The 15,436-nt window shown below is 37.4% G+C and overlaps 1 protein-coding gene across 3 annotated transcripts in view; it reads left to right on the forward strand.

The window, feature by feature from the left end:
• Window positions 1–15,436, forward strand: part of FRY (FRY microtubule binding protein) — a 224,250-nt gene that overhangs the window by 38,487 nt on the left and 170,327 nt on the right. For 2 of the 3 annotated variants that reach the window (XM_063149130.1, XM_063149128.1), the window contains exon 3: window positions 9,902–10,000. The exons of the other annotated variant lie outside the window; for it this stretch is intronic. The gene's annotated coding sequence lies outside the window, so the exon portion shown is untranslated. The remainder of the gene's footprint in view (window positions 1–9,901; window positions 10,001–15,436) is intronic. 3 annotated transcript variants of the gene reach the window in all.

Genomic DNA, 15,436 nt, shown 5'->3' on the forward strand with positions numbered 1-15,436 from the left:
TTTAGAGTTGTTTGGGATGTGTTCTGGTGTTTCTAGAGCTCTGGTCTTAGGTGGAGTGCCTTCATTTTCATATTGATTGCTCTTGCACTTGAGATGGTAATCCTCTCTAAAAAGTGCTTTTAAGTTCCATACATGGTGGGTTTTTTCCCCTCTATATCTGTAACACTTTTTTTTTTCAGAAGCTGAAATGCTGTTATAATCTCACACATATGTGCTAACAAAATTTATTTCATGTAGAATACTGAACACTCAGAAGTGGTTTTAAATAGAAAATTGTCTCTGAAATCTGTAACCTTCATATGCATAGTTTGCTCATAGCATTCACTTTCAACATAGAGGGCAAGAGTGAAACCATCTGCCATGTTTATTCAGGACTAATACTACCTTATACTGAGTAAAATTCCCTCAGAGCCTCAGGTCTTTCTCTTACCACTGTACCCAGAGCATAGGCTTAATGTCCCACGTTGCAGTGGAACAATACCACGCATGATTTTGTGATTGCAAGTGTTACTATTGTGCAGACTCTGGCAAGTTCCACCCTCAGCCTTTGATCTTTGGAAGACGTTCAGCCGCTGCCACTTGGGCAAAGCCACGTGTGCTGACAGCTCTGAAGCCATCTGCAAGGAGCCCTGTCGGCTAGCTGGGTGCTTGTGCTGTGCCTCTTCACTCTACCCTGGCAGAAAATGCCTCTTTCCTGGGTTGGGAGAAGGACTGACTTTCAAGTCCTCATGAAAATAAGGCTGCAACAGCCATCGTGTACTGGGAACGTCGGTGTGAAGTGAAATTATTACAAATGGACATTTGCCTATGAATTGTTCTGCCTATGAAATGCTGTGACTTAAGTCAGGTTTCTGTTTTAATAGGGGACAGGCACATTATAGATCCAACAGTAAAAGACTAATAGTATCTTAAGAATCAGATTACAGCTTTTTGTATGTTGTTAGCGAGAAAGAATATGACTTCAAATTAATGGTGCTTATCTTCTTTCAGCTGAAGGACAAAGCATTTGAAATACTCAGCCAAATCTCTTATCAGTATTCATCTATTCAAACCAACATTCCAGCATAGAAAGCAACTCTGTAAAAGCTCTCTTCTTTTATTCATGTTTTATCTGTTAGTATTTGATAATTTGAAGAATCATCTGGGCTGAAAGCCTACTTCTCTTTTCTGTAGCTCAATATTAAGTTATCTACTACAAGTTAAAACCATAAATATAGTGTGTGATATGAACATCTAATACTCTTATTTAGCTTCTCGAAGGTCAGGTGTAGCCTGGCAACTGAGTCCTATTAGCACAATTCTGTGAGCCAGTGTTTGCTACAGGGTAGAGATTAATGTGAACCTAAAGTGATGTCTTTGCTTTTTTTAAGATTGTGACCACAATCAGCATTAATTTGATGACCTTTTCCTCTTATACTCACTTCCAAAAAATGATGCTTGACTGAAGAGAGATTTTTTTGGCCGCTAAGGCTGTGCCTAGTCCAGACTCTGCTTCTAACAGCATTAAACAAGAAGAAAAAGGTTAATTCAAGTAGGGAACTTGTCAGATGTTCACATCCTATGGATTAAGACAACCAGGATATTCCAGAAAATTAAACAAATACTTTTTTGAGCAACAGTTGGAGGATTTGAACAGCTGTGTATTTTCCTCATTCCTTATTTTTTATACCCTTTTTTCTCTTCCTTTGTTGTTTAGCTTTTCTATGTGAAATGCAAGACAAAAAAAGTTAGAGACTCCATGGCACAGATAACTTTTGAGATCTATGACTGTTCTGCTATGTACAGGGTGTGAGACCTGGGTAATAAGTGCTTATGGGGAATAAAAGAACAAGATTGGTTTGCTAAATTGGTGTGTGCTTTTTAACAGTCTCCTTGGCAAGCAGGTACACTGGAATATTCAACTTGATTTGTAACAACTTCATTTCTTTAAATGTCTGACACCTGTAAAATGCACTGAAATTAGTTAAGTAGCCTGAGCATTGCCTTTATAACCTTATTTTTACAAATATTTTAAGGTGTAACAGTTAAAATTTTTTTAACCTGGCTCAGTCGCAGAAAGAAAGAATTAATATATTCCTGTCCTGGATGCTTACTCTTGTCTTCCTGTCCTTTGTGGCAGCATACAAATAAATACAAATAAATAAATAAAAATAAAAATAAATAAAATAAATGCAAATAAATAAACAAATAAATAAACAAAAGGCAACCTAGGTTTGTGCCATAGTTTGCTGTGCAACATCACAAAGTGGGTGCTGATGCAACAAGGGGAAAAGCTCCATAGGCCGCAGGCAAGAAGGATGAGGTTTGGTTGAATAAACTGAGCTGGTTTAAAGTGTTAGTAAAGCTCAAACTTTCCCTTCATGCCTTTGCAATTCCTCCAACATATATGGCTTAGAGGCCTCGTCCTCCCTCCAGGTACCATTGTGTCCTGGTGTGTGTGGCATGGTGGGAAGGACCATGGATCCCTGTACGCTGATACAGAAGTTACATTACCAAACCAGACAGGAACTCATTGCAGAGTTGGTTTTCCTTTTCCATAATACAGATTTTCTGAGCCAGCCTGCATGAGGAAACACACTGAGAACACTTTTTAGAAAAACTTTTTCTTGCTTCTGCTGATGATGAGCCAAATATTTCCTCAGCTGAAAAGGGGAATGGCAGCTCTAATGCAGTCATAACAACAACTGGCTCACTTCACAGGAAATATAAGAGGATTTGCTGCTGTATTATTTTTTAAAAGCTAATGATAATTTCCCCAGTGAGAATTTTTTATATTATTTTTGGACCAGGCTGATTTTGTAGCTTCCAGTCTGTATTTCTGCAGTATTATCCAAACTGAAATCACACATCAGTTATCTTCAGCACTTACTTCAGTCAAAATAATTAGTAAGAGAAACTGCAGACCCTGCAAGTGGGTAATTTGCTGGAGGCAAGGGGAAAGATGTTCTGATTTAGCCTTTGACTGAAATAGATAAACCAAATGGTTATTATGCTGACCTTTTAAAATCATAAAAAATACTGAAATACACCAAACCTACCAGAGAAATCTGAGGCTTTATAAACCTTTGCCAGCCTTAAAATGTAGCCGAATTATGATTCCTGGTATTTGTTTTCTGTAATTTGAGCACTTTCATGATTTAGTTCTGAATGTAACACATGATTACTTTCCTGTAGTAATCTCTTCTGAAGGATCTTATGTGTTATTTGTCCTTTGACAGGATATGTAATAGAGTTAAACTACTAAAGTGACACTTAGGCATCTCATTCTCAACAATTTTCAGACATCACTAGAATTCTCAGTTTCTGTTTTACCACTGCATATTCTTTTACTTTACCTGCTCAGGATTTTCAGTTTTTGGAACAAGTGTTTGCCTTTTTTGATTTTCAGTTCTGAAGGCATTTTCAAGAATGTGTTCTAGTGTAGATCCTATAAAAGGCAATTTGAAAGCTGCTCTGGATTAAACTTTTCATAGATTCTGGTGTATGCTGACTTGATCAGGAGTTTGTACCCTTGACAGATTTTCCCCATCTGAAAGAGTATGACCACTACACAAATTTGAGTGTCCCAGCAGCAATTTCTGTTGGAAATGTTCCACTTGGCATGAATATTCATTGGGCTGGAGAAGGTAGGATTGTGTGGTGCAGCAATTGTATCACTCAGTGAGAATATGGGACACTCACTTTCAAGTCACTCTTCTAATGAATATTTAATTATTTATATGTGTTAGAGTTTTTTAAGCTGGAAAAGTTCTGAGCTGTTTTCATATCTTGTAACCTAGAGCTTAGATCACTTGCTGAAGATATTGAAATTTTATTTAAAGCTTCCTTCAAATTTTCCTTTATAGCTCCTCAAAAGTTAATTCCTGCATTTTTTATTTCCCAGTCTTCACACCTGGTTCAAGTATATTTATATGCTCACATTTAAGCATCTTCTGTTGTTTTGAAAAGCATTTGATGAATTTACTTTGGTTAACTTGGGCTATTAGAAATGGACTAAATATTTTTATGCTGGTTCAGCCAAAGCTGAAAAAAGAAATGGAGTTGTAAGAGAAGGTGAAGCAAGAAAAACTTCTTGGACATATTTTTCAATTAACCGGGAAAAAAAGGATGAGATACACAGGTTTGAAGGATGTGAATTAAGTATTTTGTCTCTAATGATGAAAACCAGTGCGTAGAGGGATTTTTAAAATGTAACTGAGCAATTTAGACACACAATTCCCTTTGGTTATAACCTCATTCTCACCACCTAACCTCTTTTGGAATCCAGTGGAATTTTGAAAAGCTTATTTCCACATGTAAAAAGAGCTCTCATGATCCCTAGAATACTCAGCAAGATCAGAAATAGTCTGTTGGCTATCTACATTTAATGTTCATTTGGTTTAAATGATCTGTCTGTTCATGCAGGGTATGATTTCTGACTCCAATGTATTTAAGATTGGATCTTTCCATTCATAATTTCTACTTTCAGCCAATACAATTTAATTCCCAGAGGACCGAGACAGAATCTAGCAGATTATTTGCATCCTCAATAAAAGTTTTTTAAAAGCTACACACTTTATTATATATATATGTCAAATTTCCACTCTTCCCTTCCAAAAACATGTAGATGAACCATTTATTTTTTTCAGTCATAAAATTACAAAAGGTTGTAATGAACTTCACACAAAAACTGTGTTTGGAGCAGCCAACCTTGTGATCATTACACCAATCTTACAGTGTAGGCTATCTTTAGGAAAGTAATTAAAGCATTTTTGGTGTAATTGTTTTTAAAAAATTAAAGAAATCAAGTTCTGTCTTCAGTTGCTAAAATCACTTTTCTTTAGGTATCCACAATTGAAACATTATTTGAATGTTTCCCTTTTGAATTACCACTCTGTTTATTCACTTTGCCATACTAAGTGCTGTTTTTTAACAACAAAATGCATATAGTCAGAAGATTTGTTTGTTTTGATTTACTAATTCATTTTGCCTCATTTATGGTAGAATTTAATAAGAAAATTAGCAGGTGAATAGAAGATGTTTCATTTTGTCTTCTCTGAATATTTGAGAAAGGAAGATCACATCTGGGGGGCTCAAAAGATTTAATTGGATTAACTGGAACAAAACAAGAAAAGTACCTGGAGTTTTATTTAAATGGAGAATTTACAGACCATCTCTGTCATACATGTATTTAAATGTCTTATTTTTACTAGTCAGCAGTTACATAGAGAGAGAAATTAGTTACACTATCACGTCTTTGATTTCTTCAGTAGGAAATAACATTATTGCTTGTTGAGGAAAGAAACCCCAAACTGACAGTTGTGGCCATAAAACCCTTTGTGATCTGGATTGCTTATCAACTTTCAAAATGGAAGTTTTTGAAATGACAGGACTAAAAACCCAAACATACTGTGTGGGTAGTGCTTTTCACCTGACAGGTCCCTAGGCTGGCATCTAGAGTTTGATGGTTTGTTTGGGTGTTGTTTTGTCATTGTTTGTTTGTTTTGTGTGTATTATTCTTGTTTGTTTGTGGGTTGAGGTTTTGGGTATGGATTTGTTTGTTTGTTTTTCTCTCACACTGTTTTCTTTTCATAAGGTTAAGCAGCACCTGTTTAACTTGCCAAGTTAATGAACTATTAATGAACTGACCTGAGAAATACTGTGGGTATAATATAAACCATACTAGCGCTAGACAGTGCCTCATATTAAATTGTATTTTCCACTTTGTAGAAATTGCGCTGCTGAGCTCAGGTTTGCTGAACTTCCTAATTACCTCAAAAGTTTCAAACGAATTATTTCAGCCTGCCTCCTCCCTGTGCTGTTTCACTGCTGCAAGGAGGGGCGATGCAGTAACACTACACCTGTCCCAGCACACGCCTCTCAACCTGCTCAACTTCCCCAACGGGTGAGTAGAGCATGAGAACATCTGAGATTGCTGGCTCTGTAACCCCTGGTCCCGACACCCTGGGTGTGCGGGCTGCCTTCGCGCTGGGGCGGCGTTAACGCTCCATCATGGCACTGGATGACAGCAGCTTGCGCTCCAGGACTAAGAGTAAACTTAATCCCCATCACACTCGTTATAAATCTGCAAGACGGAGGAGCCTGCCGCCAGACATCCTGCTAGAAAATGATTTTAAAGGAAAGTTTCAAAAAAATATTAGGAATGTAGACCCTATACACCCAAGGCGCTCTAAGAAAAGACCTTCCATATTTTCAGGTAGGAAATGCTATTTCAGTAGCATGTTAGCGCGGTGTCTTTTAACCTTTTTGGTAACTGAAGGATTCAGCACTGAATTACAGTCAGAGCTTATTCTGACTGTAAAACCTAAGACAGTTTTCATGGATAGATTTAATCAAGTGACATTTATGTTAAATTGTGTCAGCCATTAGCTTTTAAATGAGGGAACCAAAGAGACAGCCTTCATGTTTTTGATTGCATGTTGCTTGCTTGAGGGATTTTTTTTTAATACTTAGCATTTAAAGAAAGCCAGTTGTTTTTCCAGAGCTTTAAACTGCATTTAGCTTAACCCCACTTACAAGTAATACAGACAACAGCTGCAGTGTAAGAATCTCTCTTGCTGCTGTAATGCTGTATGTCATTGCTTTTCTGGAGGAGAGTGGTTTGGAGAGTTCTTCAGTCTAGCAGATTTTTTGTGTCTGTAGCCAGAAATAAACATCACTAAATAATCAAATGCATGCTTTAAATTCCTGGTTTGAATTGGAGCCTGTAATGTCAGGAGTTAATAATTTAGTTTAACTCCCTAGTTGTTAAGAAGTAGGAACAAGGTGTGAGAGCTGAAGGCAAGCTGGAATATTTTGTTGTGTTGTGCTTTTAAATAATTTTAAATATGCCTAAAAATAGGCAACAGATTATTATGAGGACAAAGGATTTGTTGGAAAACAATCAGGTCATCTTTATGAGGAGCACTTAAAAGGTTCTAGGGGGGAAAATCAATACCAGCTCATCCCCACTGAAACTGAGAGCGTGTTTCTGTGAGGCGATCAGAGGAAATGAAAAACTCTGTAGAAATAAAACTCCTTTAAATTTAAATGTCTCCCTTTCCACATGAAAATCAGGGTTTTCGCATTTCTGGGGGAATTAGTACATTCATACAGATCTTTGATGAGTTGTGAAGTATATAAAATTATTTACATATTCATATTATATTCCTTATGATAGCTAAGCTTACACAGATACCTTTTCAACAGCTGAAACACCAGTGATGGAGTGAGAGTACAACGTCAAAAGACAACACAGGACAGCATTGTTTGTGTGGGATTTAGATCCTCTATTGAACCTTAGTTAAGGTAGTTGAAATATTTCAACACCTCAGGAAATAAAGCTGTTTTCCTCCTTCCTATTCTACTTCTCTAGCTTAAAAAAAATACGAAAAAGTCTTAGCAGATCTCAGGTCAGATGACTCAGACATGCCCAAGGCTCCTGGGCTTCCCAGTGCCTGAACTGTCTCTTCCTAAGGTGTGATATGGTCTGTTGGTGACTCTCAAATCACATTCTTTTGGATAGGATAGACCCTCTGGATCTTACCTGACTTTGTATCTTATCTTTATCTCAGTTGCCACTTTTTACCTTTTCTGCTTCTTAATTACTCCATGTTTGTGAGCTTTTTCTCCTGTAATTTTTCTAGGGTTTTTTCCTGTGTGTCAACATTTTTGTTAGGGAAAAAACATATTAAATATGTTTTTGGCCTTGTGTTTGGTCTTCAAACCCATACTCTGTTATGCTTACCCGGATTTCACCTTTATTCTGTGATTTTTTTTTTAAATGCAGTTCTTTCTCTCAGCTCTGTTTCCACCCTCCCAAATGACCACATTAGCAGTAGTACTCCATTCTTTGTGCTGTGTCAGGCATGAGCACTTCAGTGCTGTTGGTGTGTCTGGAACACTGCCATTATGCTTATGAAATCCACTGCAGATGTGTTACTGTACACTCAAGGGCACTTAACTCAAAGATAATGCAAATTGATTCCTATAAGCAACTGATGGAGCATGATGGAAAGATGGGTGTAGCCTTTCATTTGGTAGGTCAGCAGTATACATGGGAGAAGCTTTACTTGATTTGCTTTTGGAAACAGGTTAACAAAGTACACTTGAAGTCCTCTAGATCACTGTCTTTCATGCTGTAAATGTAGGTTAGAGTGGAAAATAGTACAGAATATATAATATAATAGAATCAGGAAATGGTCTGGGTTGGAAGGGGCTTCTAAAATCCATGTAGTACAGCCACCCTATTGTGAGCAATGAGATGTTCCACTATTATCAGTTTGCCCAAGGCCCTGTCCAACCATGGATGGATGGATGGATGGATGGAGAGATAGATAGATAGATAGATAGATAGATAGATAGATAGATAGATAGATAGATAGATAGATAGATAGATATTAAATATAAATATAAATAAATAGACAGGCTTGCTTGGCAGTCTTTTGGATGGATGAATGAAGAATTTGAAGAATGTGGTAATTCCTATTTCCATGTTTCAGCCTAATCACCTATTAAAATAAGGATTTTAAATCTGTATCAGATTGACTCTTCCACATCCTTCTAATCCCTGTATCTCTGCTAAGTAACACTGTTAGCTGATCTTGTATTTAGGACATTGTTGCAATTGAGGCTGAAGTCAGGGATTTGTTTTCTTCTATTCTGTTTTACAGAGCTTTACTCATTCAGTAGTGAATAGACACACCAAGGCATGTAGCTGCAAGGAAATACATCAGTCCATCCATTGGGACTCTTGTTGCAGTCTTGGTGCAAACTGAGGGAGGGGTCTTGCATGCAATAGGCTTCTTTTATAATTTTTTCTTAACTGTGGTAGCTGGAAACTCTCTCTTTAAACATGAAAGCTGAAACCTGAGAAAAGTGAGTTGTCTGTCTGTCCTGCCATCGTGAAGTTAGTCATTCATGTATGCCTAGACAGGACTGTCCAACAATGATGTCATTGGGTTGTTGTGTTCATCCCCATATGGCAAGGGAGAGACAGAAACTGTGTGCTGAGGAACCATGGCATTGCCCAAGGGACACACTGCACAGAGATAACTTTTTCTTCTTTTACAAAACACCTTATTTCTTCCTGTTCTTTAAATCTGAAATGTTTAGAGCTGCTGTATACTTCAGGACTTGGTTAATATCAACTGCTATTTATATATAAATTTTGATTTTTACTATTACATGGTTATGCTTTAAAACAAAAATTTAAAAAAAGGCACAGGCACAGGGGAGCATAGTCAACACTAGAGGGCCATTTATTGCCAACAGAGAGGCTCATCACCTTAATTAGTGGAGTTTGTACAGATCTTCTGATATGCTCTCAGTTCAGCATACTCTCATGGCCATGACTGAACTTCACTCTGGCAGGACCATGCAAGAAAATGAACATGTCTAAAAGTGCTAAAAAATGTAAAATGGTCAAGTTCTGCTTGGAAGCCATTTGTATTGTGAGCTAGGGATGTTTTTTTAATTAAGTACCATTAAAAATCTACTTATAGTACAGCTGTTAGTATCTTGTAGGCTTTTTTTCCTTCTCCTTCATTCCTTGTTCATGTAGGTAGTCTTGATGATGCTTGCTCACTGATGTGTCAGTTTTGAGGAATGGAAGGTGAGAAAAATACCTGGGATTTTCTGCCTCTCCCAGGACCAGGCATGCCTTCATTTCATGGCCATATGCCTGTGCCTCAGGTGTTGTCTTCCCAGCCAAAATTATCTTTTTGTTTTCTGTGGGACAGCACATGATCACTGCTTTGGTACAAGCAGTGTGGTGTTGCTGTGAGTTAATGTAATGAAGGTCACTGGTTAACAGTACTTTACAGAGCTACTCAAAGAATGAATGCAGCTTGCTAGTCTGTGATTTTACAACTGAATAGCTAGTATTTTTTAACAAATTCAATGTTTTTGTTTTTTTTTTCAGTGAAAATATTGTCGCAGTTAGAAGTCTTGAGGTACTCTCTCAAAGCATTTCTGGAGTTCAAACCAGCATACAGTCTAGCAAAGTCACTTTCTAAAATAAGTAAGTTGATTTGATGCCATATTTGCATGTAAATTATAATAATGAAAAATAATGAAAGAAAGAAAAGGTTTTATACATATGACAAATCCTTAAAAGTTATTCAACGGTGACATGAATAAATTATTTCATTTCCCATGAGTCGTGCAGCTAAGACAGCCATACAAATTACTTACTTTTTACTTTTGACTGGCTGTGTTAATTGGGAAAGACTTGCCAAAATCTAATTACTTTTAATAAGGATGCTTAAAGTCATGGGTACAGTATGTGTCTTGATTCAAATGAGTAATAATGATCTGTGTTCAGTATTTTAATTTGGTGAAGATTTGAATATCCTGCCTCCTCTGTGAATAAATTGGACTGCATGGCAATGATGTATGCTTGTGATCTGCATATGATAATTGCTGTTCACTTATGGTACCCCTGTTGCCATTTGGGAGATTGACCTGTGTTGGTGCTGCACTTTACAAGTATCATCCAGCAGAAGGAAGGGAAGAACTTTGTCCCAAAGTTTTTCTCCTTCCTGCCTGACTTGAAAACGTTGGATTGGTTTCCCACTAATACAGTTACCAAGACCTTCTGCTGACTGAAAATGCAGAAAAGGGAGGAGTAGCAATTTTTGTTATTTGCTGTTCATATTGTAAGGTGGCATTAGTTCTGCCTTACTGGCTTTTATTGAGCCTTATGCTCAGATATGCCATTGGTGCATTGCTGATTGTGTGTCCACCCACTGATGTGGGTAAGGGGCCCACTGCTTCATTGCCAGAAATTTTATTACTGATAATGTCTTGCTTTGGTCTGGCCTTTTTCATTTTTGTGGTCTCATGCATGAGAGAGATCATAAAAATGATGATTTTTATATGTATTACTGAATGTACTCTTCAGCATTTTAATTTGTGCATATTTGTATTAAAGTGACATTTTCTTTAGGAAGGATGGGTTGATGATTCAGAGAAAGGCTCTGGATTTCTCATGAAGTCTGATGTAACAGATGTATGTCAGACTTGTTTTCTTCTTGGGTTCAATGGCATTTTATGGAGTGGGGAGAATGATTTCCAAATGTTCTTGTAAGCAAGTGATGAAAATGCTGCCTCATCTTTAAGTTATATTTAGGATTTAGATGAGGTTCTCTATGTCCTTTGGAGAGTAACTTGAACATGGAAATGAGAGAGAAGGTGGGGAGGAAAGTGAGGTTAAGATAAGGAAGGCTTCTTTTGCTATTATGGCTTGGATTTTTGTGTTTTGATTTATTGTTTGTTTGTTTTAAAAACTGTCTAGTTGTCTCCTAGATTTAAATTGCCACCATCAGTTGTTAGAGATGTTGAGACTTCTTGAAAGTTAAGACTCCAGTGTTCAAGTGAATGAATCCCATTGTATTACACAGTAATTTACCCCAAATCTTAAATGTCTAAGGATTTGTAGACTTCATTTGTGCTGAAAGACATTGTGAAGCAGTTACAGCACTTGCATCCTGATTTCAGCACAGATTTCTGTGTGTGCTGCCTTAGAAATAGCATGTCGAAAAAGAACTTGGTTTAGTAACATGGTTTGCCAGTTTTACCCTTGGGCTCTTTGCTATATCCTTTCTAGGGGGTAATGATTAAAGTGTAGAGGAAAAATCTCAAAACTTCTGCCAAATGCTCACCTTCTGGAAAATATAACTGTTTTGGGGGTTTTGTATGTTTACATGGTTTTCAAGAAGAAGCATTGAACTAATATTCAACACTGGTTATATCTCCAAAGAAATACATTGATATATAACATATTGTATTTTAAAACAGAAGCCAGGATCCTAAGAAATGCTAGCAAAATAGGAAACAGACAAAAATATTTTAAAATGTTTGAGAATAAGTCAGTCACTCTTTGTATCAAATGGTAGTGGCCTTAGCTACATTTCATGTGCAGTAAATCTATGAGACTTTGTTGACGTTATTTCCAAGTAAATCTTTCTTTGGCCATCAAGAGGCAATAGAACTGTTTGTTCTCTTTATCTGATTTAAGATGCACTGTGAACAGTGCAAACACCATAAGAATATGCCCAACTCTGAACTCTGGCCCACAGAGATGCATTTTTGTGCTTATGGATTGGAGAGATTGACAATATTTTTTTTCATAGAGTTATGAAATATATATTTTAATGCATGGGAAAGAGACATTATTTTTGAAGTCTTACAGTAGTGCATCTGCAGTAATGAAAAACTTATCAACCAAGTAAAATGTATTAAAAGAATCAGACTTAAAGGTTGTCATAATGGCTTTGGTTTAACTTTCTGGCTGATACTCTTTTCCCCTCCTGAAGAGCAATCTTCACATAAGCAAGTGTAGACAATGACATTGAAGCATGTTCTCTTGGTAATCTGGTGGGTCTGTGGACTGCATACAAATCACTCAAAATATACTTCTTCTATAGTGCTTGTTTAATTTTAGATACGTCTGTGCACTTGTTGGGTGCATTTGGCAGGTAACTGACTTTCAGATATTTATACTTTACACATTGACTTGGAGCATAGTGTATCCAAGTTAAATCACATGATAATCTTGGAATCTCTGAAATAAAAAGTTGCGTATTTTTCTTGGTTTTAATTTTTTTCCTGTCTTACTGTACCTGAAGTTGAACTACAACCACAAGAAGTTTAGGATTTTCTGAAAGTACTTGCTGAATTTCCAGAGGTAATTTTAAAAAATCAGTATTTTATTAATCTGGGTGCTAGACTATTGTGCCTGAAGATTGGTGTAGAAAGTAGAACTCATCTTAATTACAAAAGACTACTTAATGAAAAAAATCTTAGAACATAACTAAAGTGAGTTGGAAGTTTTCTTTTTTTAATGCTTCTCATGATAAAAAGATGCCCTTAAGGATGAAATCCTTTTGGTACTTCTGGTAAACCAGCCATAAGCAGATAGATGCTGAGTTCATATACTTAGATTTTTGTAAAGAACGTACTCTCATATTCATTTTCTTTATTGTTATCAAATAAGAGTGGTTATTTTGGAATGTGGTTTTTTATAAATTTTGGGGGTTGGATCTCAAATTAAGAACCCGACATGAATAGCTCAGGACAGTCTTTATTATATTTGGAGTTTTTGGGAAATTGAAATTGCAGGGATTTTCGCAATATGATATCAATTTAAATTCCTTTGCTCTGGATATACTAATGTGTAGCTGCTAGGAAAAGCTAAAATGCAGTATTATATTTAGATACACTTTCAAAGACCTGAGAAATGTCCGTTCATGCTTTTAAATCATATTTTAGGCTGTACTTAAAATTTATTAAAATAAGCAATCTTTTCCATCTATTACTGGAAGATGTTTCTGTTTCAAGGAAAAAAATGTCTGTAGTTATGCAATGTATATTGTGTGTGAGACGATCCTGTGGCTCCTCTTACAAGGACCTGTTGTGTAGTGGGCTTTTTATGTATTTAGTTGGTTTACAACTGCTTGAGGGTATTGATGTGACTTTCTGTGGGGTTTTGCTCTGTGTCTTTGGAGTTACTGTTTCATGTTGTCTATAATGGGAACATGCTTTAGTTGCAGAATGTGTTAGAGATTATCTCTATGGTTATCTGTATGCTCAATTTGTTGTGAATTATCTGCTAGCAGAATAAACCTTTTGTGGGGTAATTTATGCTACAAACAAACTAAGGCTGGCACAATCATTTTTAAGCCTAATCTTAAATCTGTGTTTTGGTAAGGAGAGGGACAGTTGACAAGTGCCATCTTTCTCACTGTAATCTCATTTATCGTGTATTTCCTACTTCGTTTAGGATCTTTGAAGTAGGCAGTCTCTTGCTGGTCTGTCCTCTCCTGTTCTTCTTATGCAAGTCAGAGAAATCTCTCTCTACCAAATTGTTCCATTTCTTCTGCATTTTGCCTGGATAACTCTCCTAGCAATTCTCAGACCCAGTTCAGAAGTTGGCAAGAGCTGAGGAATCGAGAGAGAGCTGGATTTGCCACCAGAAATTAGGTAATGTTTTGCTGTACACTTGTAGGCTGCTCCATGGCACCATGGCAAGAAAACAGCCCCAGGGGTTCAGGTAGGCATCCATGGGCCTGCAGAATTGAACCACCAGTCTGTCCAGCAAGACATAACTTTAATTACTGCCATTAAAATTCAGCTCCAGTTTGTTCAGTGAGTCACAATAAAGTGCTTCGGATCAGACTTGTTTAGGACAGTTACTGACTCCTCTATAGAAAATCATTCAAGTATTAAATTTCCACTAGTTGCTGAGGCTCGGTTCTCTAGCAAAAAGTCTAATCTGCAGCAGAGGTTTTACAATTACACAAAGATGCCAGGGTGAAAGAAGGATGACAAGAAAAGCAGAATACCAGAGACTAAATTAAGCTCACAAGATGGAATTTCAGGGTCTGAAATGTAATTTTCTGCCCAGTGAATTGAGGATAAACAAAACAAGTCCAATTTTAAATCTGTTCTGGAGCTACAAAATCATCAGTTCTGCCTTTAGAAGCTTGTAATAATGTAATTTAAGTGTAGATTTGTCATACTAAATGTTGTTGGACTCTTAAGTAAGAGTAGTGTCACAGTTAGTTCTTTATCTGGTTTCAGGGTTAAGAATGCTTCTGCATAACCTATTGTTATATATTTATTCTTCCCACTTGAAAGCCCATCCTAAAATAGGTCTCAGTGACTGTGTAAACTTCACCCATCAGCAAGGACAGTGATGGTGATGGAGATGGAAAAGGCCCAGGTAGTCAATGCTGCCTTTGCCTCAGTCTTTACCTTCGGGAGATATTCAGGAATCCTGGGACCCAGAGACCAGTGGGAAGGCCTGGACTAAGGCTTTACCCTTGGTACAGGGATAACAGGTTAGGGAACATTTGGAACAAGCTGGACATCCATGGGACAGGATGTCCTGACAGGATGCAACCCCAGTGCTGAGGAAGCTTGCTGGCATCATGGTCCAACCAGTCCTGATAGTTTTTGAAAGGTGAGGGCTACTGAGGGAGATTACTGATAACTGAAAGAGACCAAATGTGACTCCTTTCTCCAGGAAGGGCAAGAAAGAGGATCTGGGAGCTGCTGGCTGGTAATCCTCACCATAATCCCTGGGAAAGTGGTGGAGCAAATAATCCTATAATCCATTTCCAAACATAAGAAAAGTAGATGACTGGCAGCAGTCAGTATGTTTGTATGAAGGAGAAATGATGCTTTACAAGCTCAGTAGACTTCTAAAACCAGCTTGGTGGATGATGGAAGATGAAAGGACACTGTTTGTTTCAACTTTAGAAGGGCTTTTGGCAGGATCTCCTTGAACATCATCATAGACACAATGATGAAATACAAGCTCAATGGGTGAACAGTGAGGTGAGTGGAGGGCTGAGCTGCCAGGCTGACTGGGTGGGGATTGGCAGCACGAAGGCTCACAGGAGATCAGTCACTAGCAGCATAGCCCAGGGGCTGATATGGAGCCAGTACTGTT

Source organism: Melospiza melodia, chromosome 2 (assembly GCF_035770615.1).
Source record: "Melospiza melodia melodia isolate bMelMel2 chromosome 2, bMelMel2.pri, whole genome shotgun sequence".
NCBI lineage: Eukaryota > Metazoa > Chordata > Aves > Passeriformes > Passerellidae > Melospiza > Melospiza melodia.